Below are 15845 nucleotides of genomic sequence, written 5' to 3' on the forward strand. Positions count from 1 at the left end.
TCAATCGCAGTTAAGAGAATGCCTCCTGCCAAACAAATCTAAGTAAAATGTCTTGATCCAGATTCTGTGCTTACACTTCAAGATGTATTGCTGTTAGCAAATCTGTCCCTCTCATATTTTCTGCTGGCATACACGAATTGGTAAAATTGCCTAACTCTCCTCCTGAGTGCAGAAGATAGCAACAGCAGATTTTATCATTAGCAATTTTAAACTTTTTTCTTCACCAAGGCAGTAGTGTTTACAAGGGAATTAGACTAGATAATTTGTCAAGTTGTTTCTAGCTTTAACATTTTATGATGGTGGTTGTATATAATTGTGGTTCATTTCTTAATCCAAGAGTCTGGTGAGAAGTAAAACAAGGATTCAATAGAGTAATGTTTTCATTTTTAAACTGAGGTACAATTTACATTCAGTGCCATATACAGATCTAAAGAGAAGAGTAAAGTTCAATAGTTGCGACAAATGAAAGCATCTATGTAATCCAGGCTCCTATCAAAATGTAGAACACTTCCATCACTCTGCAAAGTTCTCTTGTGCCTGTTCTCAGGCAAACTCCACACCTCCTCATCCCTGCCAACAACCACTATACTCTGATTTTCTATTACCACAGATTAGTTTTGCTTTGTCTAGAACTTTAAATAAATGAAATCATACAGTAAGTACTCTCTGTCCTGGCTCCTTTCAGTACCAAGCTTTCGAGATTCATCCATATTACTGCATGGCCTTGGAGGATTGCTTCCAGGAGCTCCCCCTGTATACCAAAATCCATGGATGCTCAAGTCCTGGATATAAAAGATATAGAATCTGCATATAATCTACGCATATCCTCTCATATACATGAAATCATCTCTAGATTACTTATGATACCTAATAAAATGTAAGTGCTATGCAAATAGTTGTTATACTGTATTGTTTCAGGAATAATGACAAGGGAAAAAAGTCTGCACATGCTCAGTACAGACAAAATTTTTTTCTCCCGAGTACTTTCTGAGGTTGGCCGAATCTAATGTGCAGAACCCACCAACACAGAGGGTGACTGTATATTAACAATTTGTCCCTTTTCACTGCTTAGGATATTGTATGAATATACCACAGTTTATCTATTCTCCTGTTGGTAGACATTTAAGTTGTTTCCAATTGGGAGCTTGTGATGAACAGAATTCTGACATGGTCCTGCAAGATTCTCCACCCCCCCCGGTGGACATGTCCTGCACATTTCCTAGGACTGTAAATATGACAGATGTTTTTACCTCTATGATTAGTTTATGTTACATGGCACAACTGGCTCTAAGAAAGAAAGAAAGATAACCAGGGTGGGCCTGAGCTAACCATGCATCTTCTTTGTTAGTGTACCCAAGGGGGCAGGCTCCTCAGCATTAGAGCACTGACACGGAAGAGCAGACACCATACCTTTTATCCCTCTAACCCACAGCAGCATCTATCCTAGTGCTGCTTCTATATGATACATGGTCAAAATTTACATACTGATATTTCTTTTTCCTTAAAAAGGTGATTACGTTGCAACATGAAAAAATGCTTTTGAAGAGGCCACTTTAGAGGGAGGAAAGAGCATGCACTCAGAGTTAGACTTTTGTCCAAATACATATGCCAGATATGCAGTGCCTGAGCAAGTTACTTAACCTCCCTGTCTTAGGTTCCTTATCTATAAATGTGTGTCTCTGGGGGAGAGAGGATGTTTATACTACTGTATTGTTATTGTGAAGAGTCTATGAATTATATGTAAAGCAACTGGCCCAGTGCCTGGCATAGGAAGACATCAATTGATGGTAGCCACCATTAGCTCTTAGTTTGATATCATGTTCAGCAAAAAGAAGAAACAGTATCTGTATATCAAAACTGTAGGCCGGGTGCGGTGGTTCATGTCTGTAATCCCAGCACTTTGGGAGACCGAGGCGGGCAGATCACCTGAGATCGGGAGTTTGAGACCAGCCTGGCTAACATGGTGAAACTCTGTCTCAACTAAAAACATGAAAAATTAGATGGGCGTGGTGGTGTGTGCCTGTAGTCCCAGCTACTCGGAGGCTAAGGCAGGAGAATCGCTTGAACCTGGGAGGCAGAGGTTGCAGTGAGCCGAGATCACAACATCGCACTCCAACCCAGGCAACAGAAAGAGACTCTGCCTCCAAAAAAAAAAAAAAAAAATAAGAAGAAGACCAAAAAATGATGATGACAGTTAAACTGGGTGAGACCAGAGGTCATTTTCATTCTAATTTCCAAACTTTTAGTAATGTCGTTTTCATCATTTAAAAACATGGCAAAGACCAGGCACCGGTGGCTCATGCCCTATAATCCCAGCACTTTGGGAGGCAGAGGCGGGTGGATCACTTGAGCTCAGGAGTTTGAGATGAGCCTGGGCAACATGGTGAAACCCATCTCTACAAAAAAATACAAAAATTAGGCAGGTGTGGTGGCACACACTTGTAGCTCCAGCTACTCAGGAGGCTGAGGTGGGAGGATCATCTGAACCTGGAAGGTCAAGGTCTGCAGCGATCCATGATTGTGCCACTACACTCCAGCCTGGTTGACAGAGTGAGACCCTGTCTCAAAAAAAAGGCCAAGCGTGGTGGCACGCTGTGGTCCCAGCTGTTCAGTAGGCTGCGGCGAGAGGATCACTTGAGCCCAGGAGGCAGAGGATGCAGTGAGCTGAGATTGTGCCACTGCACTCCAGCCTGGGCATCAGCGAGACCCCATTTCAAAAAGAAGGCAAAAATGTTTATATAACTTCTGAAGCTGGGTATGAAGGGCACATGGAAGTTTACTATACTATTCTAAATTTCTATAACACAAATGTTAAAAAACAGAGTCCACTGTACCAAAAGGTGATAAATCTTTAATCTACAAAGATTTCTTCTTTATACACTATGACCACATATTTATTAATTAAAAATAAGATAAGCTCTGAAGGTGACGTGTTTAACAAGTTGCAGAGTGTGAACTTTTCAGTCATTTGTAATATTAATTTATAAACCCATTAGCACTGTAATTCCATACTATAGCTAAGTATCAGATTTTTAAAACCTGATAAAATATCATGAAATAATCTATATGTTAAATACATTTTTAAATGCAGTGAGAAATATGTTTCATAAATAGTAAGATAGTAAGGGAAAAAGTAATACTGCCCATTTGAATTTATTGTTTCCATTAGGCATAGATCTGCATAGAATTAAGTCACTTGGGCCTCTGACCTCCTTCCTCAGGTGAGCCAGGGATAAAGAAAAGGGCCATCTTTGAATCTCCTGCTTGTGGGTATCATCCCACTAACATCAACTAGAGATTTTTTTTCTGATGTGTAGGAAAATGAGCCTTAGAAAAGGCCCAACTGTGCTAAGCTAGCAGAGACTGCTATTTTGTTGGGTTATTTCCAATAAAAGGCTTATGCAAACAGCAGTGCATAAATGTCTATGATACTACTGCAGTAGATTATACCCACACAAAAGAGGGCTGAGGAGAAGGACTATAGAGTGCAATCACTTCTAAATACGACTCTGCCAAGTTACCACTTCATGAAATGGAATAATATACAAATAGCATACTACATTTCCATCTCAGCATTTGTACTTCATCCAAGGATTTCAGAGGCTTGAAATGACTGAGTTAAATTCTTCCTAATTAGCGCACTGTAAACCACTCTAAAGTAAGTCGCCTTTAAAAATGTATTTACTCCTTGAAGTCAGGTGAGTATCACTAGGTTAAAACTGAAATTCTTAAGTCATCTGTTAACCAGAGTTAATGAGAACCCTAGTGGTCTATCCAGGTTATACCTTATAAACCCTGGGCTTCCAAAACTGCCAAAGCCTCAGAGAAAGATCATAAGAATTTGATTCACTATTAATCCAGCTCTTTGAGATTAGTATTATTCCCAAATAAGTCTCTGACAGTTTTAATGAACAACTAGAACTTTAAAAGGGGCTAAAAAGAATGTGAGAGCCATCTTGTCCCAGGACTCTCAAAGTCATCCGTTTCAAATTCTCAGACTTGGATAACCATTGTCTCTGGTTAGACTTTTCCGGTACTGTCATTCCCTATATCCACAGGGTATTGGTTCCAGGACCTCCCATGGATACTAAAATCCTCAGATGCTCAAGTCCCTGATATAAAATGATATTTGCTTATAACCTACACACAGACTTTAAATCATTTATAGATTACTTATAATGCCTAATACAAGGTGCTATGTAAATAATTGTTATATTGTGTTGTTTTTAAAATTTGTACTATTTTTATTGGTTTTTAAAAATATTTTTGATCCATGGTTAGTTGAATTCAAAGATGTGAAACCTGCAAAGATGGAGGGCTGAATGTGCCTAGCTTTAGACTCATTTACGTACTAAGTAAGGAGAATCTCCCAAACTGTTATTAAGTCAAAAAGTAACTGAAAGCAGAGAGAAGATCATACTACTTAAGTAGTGGTAGTTAGTGGCTGGCTGCAGTGGCTAACGCCTGTAATCCCAGCATTTTGGGAGGCTGAGGTCAGAGTATTGCTCAAGCCCAGGAGTTCAAGACCAGCCTGGGCAACATAGTGAGACACTGTATCTATTTTTAAAAAATAAATTAAAACAAAATAAAATGTTAGAGGGAATGGAACTTTCAGGGTACAACATATGCTTTGACCATGATGGCTTAACGGCCCTACATAACTTCTTTCCATCCTTAACTCTGGTTCTCCTATGTATTAACTTTTCCCAAATAGAGTCAAAAGAAAGTGACAATCACACACGTTAGGGCCCTGGAGAAACCTGGCTCCTCAATGTATCAAATATTACACAGGTCATTGGTATTAAGGTTTTTATGTCTTTTTTTGGACAGCCTACTTTGATGAAGATTAGGCTAATTAATGTTTTCATTTATTCGCAGATTTGACCATATAAACAGAACTGTCAAAGACAAAAAGCTACTCTTTGTAAAGATGTTATATTCTGAGGCAAATAATTAATTATTCATCTATTCCAAATTTCAACAGGCACAATAGACACTTGTGACAAAAGGTGCTAGGGAACATGTGTTTTAAGTTTGTCTGCAAGACTGCATCTCTCACAGCATATCACTGCTTCTTAGCACCTTCAGCCTGTTCTGACTCAACTTCAAGTGTACTGTTAAATGCTTTTGAATGAGGTTGATTTCTTTCACCTTTCCTTTCCTTTCTTCTGTTTTCTACTTATTCTCGTCTTCCTGTCAAATTTTTGTGAAGATTATTTATCCTTGCAAGGAAGAGGGTGATAACTGCAGTCACAGTGGCAAGCATGGGAAAAGAGGGAAAATACCATTAGCAGAAAAAAGACATATTTCCTTAAAGGCCCATAAGCCATAGTAATAGTTTATAATAATGGAAAAGTACTTTTTATACCTAACTTGATGTCTTCTAGTTCTTTCTTTTTTTAGCTCTAAGTTAATTTCATCCAACAAACACATATTCAGTACCAATGACACATAAGGCACTAGGTCTCCAGAACAAAATCCCTGCCCTCCAGGGACTCATAATCAAAGAGGGAAAATAGAAGAGCAGGCAAAACTTAGAAAACATAATCAGAATGCCAGAGTAGAAATGTATCAAAAATGATACTTGAATTAGGGACAATAGTTAGGAAGTGTGCAATATCATTGAGAAATGATGAAACTCTGAACTTAATCTTAAAATGTCAAATACCACCCAGAAAAAAAACAAAACAAAACAAAAAAACCTCTCACATATATGGTCAAATGATTTTTGACAAGGGTACCAAGACCATTCAATGGGGAAAGGATAGTCTTTTCAACAAATAGTATTGGGAAAATTGGATATCCTCATGAAAAAGAATAATGTTGGAGCCTTACCTTACGCATACAAAAATTAACTCAAAACGATTACAAGATCTAAATGTAAGACAGTAAAAGTTAAACAATACTTAGAAGAAAACACGGGAAAAACTTCATGACATGGGATTTGGTATTTCTTATATATGATACCAAAAGCATGGGCAATAAAAGAAAAATAACTTGGATTTCATCAAAATTAAAAACTTTCGGGCATCAAAAGGCACTAACAACAGAGTGAAAAGGCAACCCATGGGACAGGCAAAAAAATTGCAAACCATATATTTGATAAGGGATTGACATCCAGAATATATGAAGAACTCCTACAACTCAATGGCAAAAAACAAGCAATCTGATTTAAAAACTGGCAAAGGACTTGAATACGTATTTCTCCAAAGACGACATACAAATGGGCCAATAAGCACACGGAAATATGCTCAACATCACTAATCATTAGGGAAATGCAAATAAAAAGCACAATAAGATACTACCTCACACCCATAAGGATCGATACCATCAAAAATATAGAAAATAACAAGTATTGGTGAGGATGCAGAAAAACTAGAACCCTTGTGCATTACTGATGGCACGTAAAATGGCACAGCCACTGTGGAAAACAAAAATTTTTCAAAAAATATGATCCTGCAATTCCACTTCTGGGTATGTATCCAAAAGAACTGAAAGCAGGGACTTGAATAGATGTAAGAACACATGTTCATAGCCGCATTATTCACAATAGCCAAAAGGTGAAAGCAACTCAAGTGTCCATTGACAGACGAATAAACAAAATGTGGTACACAATACAATATTATTCAGCCATAAAAAGGAAATTTTAACACCAGCTACAACATAAATGAACCTTGAAGATTATGCTAAGTGAAATAAGCCAGTCACAAAAAGACAAAGATTGTATGATTCCTCTTACATGAGGTAGTCAAATCTTTAAGTAGCTACAGCAATTAGAATGGTGGTTACCAGGGGTGGGCGGGGGTGGGGACAAGTAGGAATCGGGAGTTAAGAGTTTAATGGGTAGAGTGTTTAACGGTAAAGGAAGATGAAAAAATTGTGAAGATGGATGTTGTTGATAGTTGTATAACAGTGTGAATACACTTAATGCCACAGAACTATACATTTAAGAATGGTTAAAAGGGTCAATTTTACGTATATTTTATCATACTTTTTTGAAAAGTCTAATATAAATATTTCTTTACTTAGCAAATGTAAAAAGTGCCTCTCAAATTTTTGCTTATACTTTCAACATTCTAACTCAATGAAAGAGTATTCTTTGTCAGCTGACAAATTAGGAAAGACTTACTTTGATTCACAAGAAGGAAATAAAATAAAATTTAAAAAATACTTTTATACCTCAGTGGTTAAACTGAGGATTACCTCTGACCCATGAGGAGAGAAGCCAAGCGGCAACAGACACATGACCATTCCTCAAGAAAAGAGATGTCTGGTCTGTTCTACAATGATTGGAACCCCCGAGTCTGTCACAGCCACCTGCTGTGTGCCCAAGGCTTCAAGTGACTCATGTTAATTTGTCAGTAGTTTGGTAAGTGAAATTACCCAAGAATTTAAGAGTATTTTTTGCCAAACTTAAAAAACAGGAGATCAGAATCATGTATCAACTAAACAAGAGAAACTCACAAAAAGTGTAGAGAAGTGTAGAGAATTTTATTTCAGAAATGAAAGAATTAATAATAATTTAGATCCATGCTTTAAGCAAGCCATGAAAAGCATACATAGGTAATTCTATATAACTCAAGCTAATTGATAATTCCCAGTTTATTTATATTTTACTGTGTAATACAGTAATACGTACATACTAATTCAAAGACAAAAATACACAGACACAAAATGCGACTTTGAATCTCTCAAGGGTGAGCCCTATCGTGGAATCTATCACGTTCGGCACATACACAACACATATGCTGTGGTTACCTCCTCTCCCCTCACACAGCAGACATTGCCAATTAAATAACTTCTAAGCCTGTATGTGGCCTCTCAATTCTCCTCAACACAGCACTCCACACAATCACTATAATCAATAGGAATTGGCAACAGAGATTGAAGCATGCTTGCCATCCCAGCACCAAGGTTGAGAGTCAGGGGCAGATTAGGCATAACAATGAATTACACACAAAGAAGATCCAGTAGAACCTCTGCTAATGGAAAGAAGATCTACACACAACAGCTTTTGCAACAGCAGCTTGCTACATGAATGGAAGCTGAATCTGCTGACTTGAAGCAGCCACCTTTCCTTCCTAAGTCTGTTTTGGATGTGAATAAAGATTCAGCCAAGTCCTCAGTGATGTAATAAGCTCTGTGGTTCTTTACATACAGAAACCTTTTATCCTTGACAGAATTAAAGAACTGAGAGACACATTTAAGGATATGTTCTTAAGAGTTTTGTTACTGCTACTAGAGAAAACCTTCCCTAGCAAGAGAGGAAGGTTTCCAGATCAGCCAGCCACTCACCACCTGTCCCTCTAATTTTGCTGCTTCTACTCAAACTACATTCCTAACCATTCCTAGAGACCAGCTGACAGAATGGGAGGCAGGGAAATGGAGGCAGATTTGCAAGTGACAAAACCTTTTTTCAAAGACAAGCTCTCAACCAGGCTGCCACTGCTAGAAGTAAGTGAATCCTGACAAGAACAGGGACTAAAGGACAGATTTTACAGTGCCGCTGCATGGAAGATTTGAGACCACAGCTGCCTTACCCAGTCAGGTCAAACCATGAAGAAGCAGTAGTATTGTTTTTGTTGTTTCATTATATTTTCCAACATAAACATGGCCAACTTCATTGTAAAGGTGCCCCATTCTTTATACCATTTGACAGACTGAAGAGAAAGAAAAAAGCAATAAAGGCACACTATTTTATTATTTTTTAAATCAAACACTTTTAGTGCTTACCATATGCCAAATATTGGTCTAAGCTTTTTATTAATATTCACATCCATTTTTTTCACAGTACCATGGAGCTGGTACTGCTATGTCTCCCAATTTACACATGAGGAAACTGTGGCACAGAAAAGTCAAGTAAAGCTAAAGTAAATGGGTTAGGACTGGAATTCATACAGTCTGGTTCCAGAGTCTGCACTCTCAATCACGATACAAAAACAAAGGGCACCTGTGCCTACTGTCTCATTGGTTCCTCCAAATCTCATGAGATTGGTTTCATCCTCCCCTTTTAGAGATGAAAAAACAGTGAAGTGAAGTAAATTACTTAAGGTTACAGAGTAGAAAGACTGCAAAACACCAGTTATTTACTGGGCACAAACAATGTGCCAGCCACTCTGATAGGCGACATCTTTTAATCCTCAACAGCCCTATGACAGAGGTACTAGTTTAGTCCACTTTACAGCTAAAGAAAATAGGGCTCAGAGAGAGGTCTGGTAGTTTAATTGGGGCCAAATTAGTAAGAACAGAAGAAATTTAAACTCAGACCAGTTGAGTCCCAAATCCTTGGTTTTTCCCTTCTGATGCTGCTATAAATAAAACTTTATATATCAGCTACAATAACATGTAAGGCATTGTTAGGGTTACAAAGACGATTCAGTTCCATTTAAGAAGCTTACAGTATATTGAAGGAGAAAGGTCAGTTATTCAAATCACTATAATTGCCATACATTTATTCATGAACCATTCCTTGGGGTCCTTCCTAAATGTAGGGCACTGTTCTAGGCACTGCATATAGCAGCAAACCAATCAGATAAGTATCTTTGCCCTCCTGACCTAACAATCTAGAGACAGACAATAAACAAGATAAATAAGGAAAAGACATAGTATGTAAGATGATGATAAGCGCTAAGGAGGAAGAGCAGCAGGCAGGAGGATTAGAGAAGAGGGCAGGAGGTGGACATTTGAGATGGGGACGTCGGGGCCTCCCCTGTGCTTTGCTAAACTAAGGCAGCACACCTCACATCGCTACTGCCAAAACCACCCCCGCCCCTTTCCAAATGCTATAGGGTCACTGGCCCTTGAGAACCACACAGAGACTATAGTTTCCTGCCATTCTCTGAAGTCTTGTACAACTTGGCCTCTATCAGAAAACTTTTTCCCTGTTGTCCCTTGGCTTCAATGACACTGGCACTATCTTGCTTCTCCCTTCCTACCTTCCTGATCTGTCTTGGATCTGCGTCTCCCTGTCATTGAGCCCCACCTCCGCAACAACAGCAAAAAAGAAAGATGAGCACGTCTTTTTTCTTTTCCTTTTTTTTTTTTTGAGACACAGTCTCGCTCTGTCACCCAGGCTGGAGTACAGTGGCACAATTTCAGCTCACTGTAACCTCCACCTTCTAGGCTCAAGTGACCCTCCCACCTCAGTCTCCCCAGTAGCTGGGATCAGAGGCACACCACCATGCTCGGCTAATTTTTTATATTTTTTGTACAGACAGGATTTCATCATGTTGCCCAGGCTGGTCTTTAACTCATGAGCTCAAGTGATCCGCCAGCCTCGGCCTCCCAATGTGCTGGGATTACAGGTGTGAACCACTGCACCTGGCCCGATGGGCGTTTCTTGAATAACATCCTTGCCCTTTCTTCTCACTACAAAGCTGCTCCTTGAAATCTTGTCTGCTGATGCAGTATCAAAGATCATATCCATGTAAATGAGACCCAATTTTCATTTGCAGCTTCAGGATATTACCTTAGCTACTACAGTACCCAACTTTCAAGCTCTCATAAACATATCTCCCTAAATGTATCCAAAATTGAACTCCTCACCTTTCTGAGGAAGTTTTCTGCTATTTTTTTTTCCCCAGGAGAGAGGAGACAGGAAATCTGTATCTGCTACTTTTCATAAGTCACCAGCAAATTTTTTTTAACTCCTTTTTTCTCTCAATCTTCAAATCCAATCAATTTCCAAGACCTTTAGATTCTACTTTTGCAGTTTCTCTTCATCACATCACCTTCTTTCCAATCCCTCTACAATTACCAAGATTTCTTTCTCTTCAGTAACCCCACCACCAATAACTTCTTCTCATGCCAGGTCTCTCCCTTACTCAATCTATCCTATAATTAGCACCAAGTTATTAGGTTACAATTCCCTCATGTGTAACATGGAGCTAGAAATTACTGTACAGTACTGATTTGAGGATTAAACGTGATTATATTAACCATCTAACATAGTTCTTAACATATAGTAGGAACTCAATAAATGTCACTTCTCTTTTTCTTACTCTCTGTGAAATCAAAACAGTGATCTGGCATTCAGGGGCCTCTGCAATCTACCCAGTTCCCTAGCTCTGTCCATCAAATATTCCCCTAGCTGTATAGTCCGCATTCCAACCAAACTCATACTGTGTGCAATATTCTTTGACTTGGCCTGACATTTTTATGCAGATAGATCACTGCTCATGCTTTCCATCCTTCCACTTTGAGTGACCTTTCCTTCCATCTTCCACCTATCTAAGCCTTACTGACCCTCAAAGGTTTATCTCAATAGCTGCTGCCTCAGAAGGCCTTTCTTAAGTGCTTCATACAAGTGAGACCTTCCCCTCTCTCTCAATCCCCTGAAACCACTGGACTACTGACTGAGCCTTTTGGTCAGTCTATAAATATGTGCCTGTATCAGGAAATAAGGACACAAAAGTAGAAAACTATTCATGTTATATCATGGTTATTACTGTCTATGTACTTATTTTGCCCTACGTATATTATAAACATGAAATAGACCAGCATAGTGATTCTATTACTCATCTTCGTATTCCCTACAGGACTTATTATGATACCTTGGTACATAATGTAAACTTAAATTTGATGGTAGTCATAATTATTTTGTTATACTTCAATAACATTTTATTGCAGAGAATCATAAAGGGTTTCATACAGAAAAATAATTATTACTAAAAGACATGGAAGAGAAATTACTATTATTTGTAAAATGTTAGATGAAGAAATATATATACAGCAATTATGTACATAAAACTTTACCATGATTTAAATATATAAAACTAGAAATAGAATTTAGAGTCTTAGACACTTAACCTCAAACTTCAGTTGAAAAAATATTATCAAAGCAATGATTAAATAAAATTAAGAATCACTCAATAAAAACTCAATCCTTATACTAAATGTTATTACAAACTTCTGTGTTTTGTTATTGAGAGCTCTCGCACATAAAAGTCTCATGACTGGGAATCACTATGCCATATGTAAATAGAAATTAAAATGACTGAATAAAGAACAAATTCACTGTACTGAGTCCCTGATTCGGTGTTAAACACAAGGCTTTTTAGTCAGCAGGATGAGTCAAATACAAAGTGTAAAGAAAATCTGACAACAAGACAACTCCTCTAACTCATCCCTTCCTGTTCAACACCACTACCAGGAAACAAAGTTAGAACCATAACCCTCCTTAACAAAGTTAAAGCAAAATCAAATAAAGATCCATTATCCGGTAGCTTAGATGCTGTCAATGTATGAATATATGCTTAGACAACGAAAATGAGTTTTTGGGTTTTACTTTGTTTTTTTGAGACAGGGTCTCGGTCTGTCACCCAGGCTGGAGAACTGTGGTGTTATCACAACTCACCGCAGCCTCGACCTCCTGCGTTCAAGCGATCTCCCAGCCCAGCTAATTTTTAAATTTTTTGTAGAGACAAGGTTTCACCACGTTGCCCAAGCTAATCTCGAACTCCTGGCCTCAAGCAATCCACCCACCTCGGCCTCCCAAAGTGCTGGGATTACAGACATGAGGCACCATGTCCGGCTGGAAATGAGTCTTTAACATCTCAAATGTATTATTTCTTGGCCTGAAACTTCCAAATGAATTTTAACTCTAAACCAACAAGGTAGAGTCTAATGAGGATGAAGGGTCTATCTACATGTGGGGCTAAGGTAGGCACATACCTAACCATTTGCTTTAAACATTGTAATGAACAAATAACTGTTCAACTTCTAGGGTTAACTATCACAAGCACAATTATACAGTCAATTTAAAATTACTGAATAGTACACTAATACCCATGTTCTACTCTTAAAGATACTAAAGGCTATCAATTTGTTTTCCTTAAAAGCAGGAACAGTAACACTGATTTTAATAGGGAATCTATTCCTTAAAAAATGGACTGTCAAGTAAAAGTTTCTAGCTAAAAAATGATTAACAACTAAAACATTTACAAAATGCTTACCAAAAAAAGGGAATAATCACAATAATTATTGAAACATAAACTAGTGAGTGAACAAAGCAGACATTTTACTGGGAAATGCCACACCACCCGAGCCCCTATTATAAGTGATAGTAAAGATAAAAACAGCGTATTACATAAAAGGTGACTCTCCAAAGCTAACCCTCTCCCTTGCTTATATGACAATATGCTTTTATAGAAAAAAATTTAAAAAAGTACAAAATGGTAGGCATGCTCAAAGTACAAAATGGTAGGCATGCTCCAGATGAGGGGGAAAAAGTGGATACAGCAAACAGTGAATATGATGGCCAACCACTGAGATAAATCTAAGTCTTCATTTAGGAAAACATGTAAAATAAGTTAAAAATGTAAAACTTCAGTATATATAGAAGATATTATAAAATAATTATAATACAAAAAATTAGCAAGCACCTCACACTCTAATACCTTCTCAATATCAAAGCTTCAAATTAATTTTGAGACCAGCAAATATTTATTGAGTGCTTATTAAGTGCTAAGCCTAATGGTAAACACTTTATATACATCTCCTTTAACAACATCCTTATGAAGCAGATATTTATAGTATCCCCCATTTTACAGTAAGTGTCAAAGCTTGATTTCAAACACAGAGTCTCACTTGGTTCTTTAACTATTATCATATTTACTGTACTAACTTTCATATAATTTTAATGATTAAGCACATGCACAGGATAATCAACATGTCCAGTCCTCTGGTCCTACAGGAGTTACCGTATGGATTTTTAAAACTTACACACCTTAAAGTACCTTTACAAGGAGGAGAGAAGATGGGAAAGTTGAATCAGGGTTACTCTTAATTGCAGTTCCTTGAATCATAGCCCAAATACGAGCTTGGCTGGGACTGCTGTGGGAAAGATTCAAAGGCAAAATCAAGCACCCATGCTGCCAGGCAAGGCCAGGTCTCTTAACAAGTGGAATACCAACTTTTAAACAGGTTGGACATTTAATAGAGGAAGGACAAGGGGGCCAGTGGACACAAGTGCTAAAAAAAACATTGGTGGTCAATGGGGATGAGGCAAGAAGGCCTGAGAAGGCTGCTGTAATTTCAGCCTTGATGCAATAGAGACTGTATTTCTTTTATCTTTAGGGAAGTGAAGTACAGTAGCCCCCTCATCCTCAAGTGGATGCCTGAAACCACAGATACTACTGAACTGTATATACACCAGTTTTTCCTATGCACAAATACCTATAAAGTTTAACTTATAAATTAGACACAGTAAGAGATTAACAACAATAGTTAATAATAGAATTATAACAATATACTGTTTACAATTTCAGAATAGAAAATTTATTATTACTATAGATTTTGGCAACCTCAGCCTATGATTGTTTTTGTCAATAATTTTCACCTTTTCACTTAAAGGAAGCACTTTACGGCTTCTCTTTGGAGTATCCGAATTGCCAGCATCAATACTCTTGTGCCTTGGGGCCATTATTAAGTCAAATAAGGGTCATTGGAACACAAGCACTGCGATACCTAGACAGTCGACCTGATAACCAAGCCGGCTACTAGGTGACTGACGGATGGGTGGCACATAGAGTGTGGAGATGAGGGACAAAGGGAGGATTCCCCTCCTGGGCAGGACAGAACAGGATGGCGGGAAATTTCATCACAATGCTCAGAACCGTATGCAATTTAAAACTCATGAATTATTTCTGGAATATTCCATGCAATAAATTTGGGCCACAGTTGACCGTAGATAACTGAAACCACGTATAAGGGTGCACAACTGCAGGGACCAAACAGATTACTCCATTTCATGTAAGTGGTATGATCCTTTTTCCAAAAAAAGATCATCTTTTTCACCAAAGTTGATCTGATATAGAGTTCTATCATAGTAACAGAGCTAGTTAACCAAGGGTTAAAAATTCCACCTGAAGTATTTGGAACACACATCAATATCTGTAAGTCAATATAAAAAACATCACCGGGAGGCTGAGGGAGGAGAATGGCGTGAACCCGGGAGGCGGAGCTTGCAGTGAGCCGAGATCGTGCCACTGCACTCCAGCCTGGGCGGCAGAGTGAGACTCCATCTCAAAAAAAAAACAAAAAAATCACCCTACAGCTAAATGGGCAAAATATATTAACAGGCAATTCAGAAGAAGGAATCAGAATGGCCACTGTGCACTGTGTAATCTCAACAGTAATCAGAAAATGCATAATGAAACTGAATAGTGAAATACCATTTCATACCCCTCATGTTATCAAAAATTAAGTCTTAAAAAAAACAGTAGGCCAGGCGTGGTGGCTCATGCCTATAATCCCAGCACTTTGGGAAGCCAAGGCGGGCATATCACTTGAGATTGGGATTTTGAGACCAGCCCGACCAACATGGAGAAATCCCTTCTCTACTAAAAATATAAAATTAGCCAGACGTGGTGGCATCTGCCTGTAATCCCAGGTACTCGGGAGGCTGAGGCAGGAGAATCACTTGAACCCGGGAGGCAGAGGATGCGGTGAGCCGAGCTCACGCCATTGCACTGCATCCAGCCTGGGCAACAAGAGTGAAACTCCGTCTCAAAAAAAAAAAAAAAAAAAAAAAAGTATTGGCTGAGTGCAGTGGCTCATGCTTCTAATCCCACCACTGTGGGAGGCTGAGGCAGGAGGATCGCCTGAGGCCAAGAGTTTCAGACCAGTCTGGGCAATATAATAAAATAATTAGCTGAACATGGTGGTACACACCTGTAGAATCAGCTCCTTGGGAGGCTGAGGTGGGTGGATCCCCTGATCCCAGGAGTTATAGGCTGCCCAGAGCTGTGATAGTGCCACTGCATTCTAGCCTGGGCAACAGAATGAGACTCTATCTCTTAACAACAACAACAACAAAGTCTTATACCAAATGTCAACCTATATAC

General features: G+C 38.6%; 1 protein-coding gene across 28 annotated transcripts in view; it reads right to left on the reverse strand.

Annotated features, from left to right (window-relative positions):
* NCOA2 (nuclear receptor coactivator 2) overlaps nucleotides 1-15845 on the reverse strand; it is a 296302-nt gene that overhangs the window by 139099 nt on the left and 141358 nt on the right. The window contains exon 1 of one of the 28 annotated variants that reach the window (XR_010127228.1): nucleotides 8541-8588. The exons of the other annotated variants lie outside the window; for them this stretch is intronic. The gene's annotated coding sequence lies outside the window, so the exon portion shown is untranslated. Of the gene's footprint in view, nucleotides 1-8540; nucleotides 8589-15845 lie in introns of those variants that run through there. 28 annotated transcript variants of the gene reach the window in all.

This window comes from Pongo pygmaeus, chromosome 7 (genome assembly GCF_028885625.2).
Source record: "Pongo pygmaeus isolate AG05252 chromosome 7, NHGRI_mPonPyg2-v2.0_pri, whole genome shotgun sequence".
NCBI lineage: Eukaryota > Metazoa > Chordata > Mammalia > Primates > Hominidae > Pongo > Pongo pygmaeus.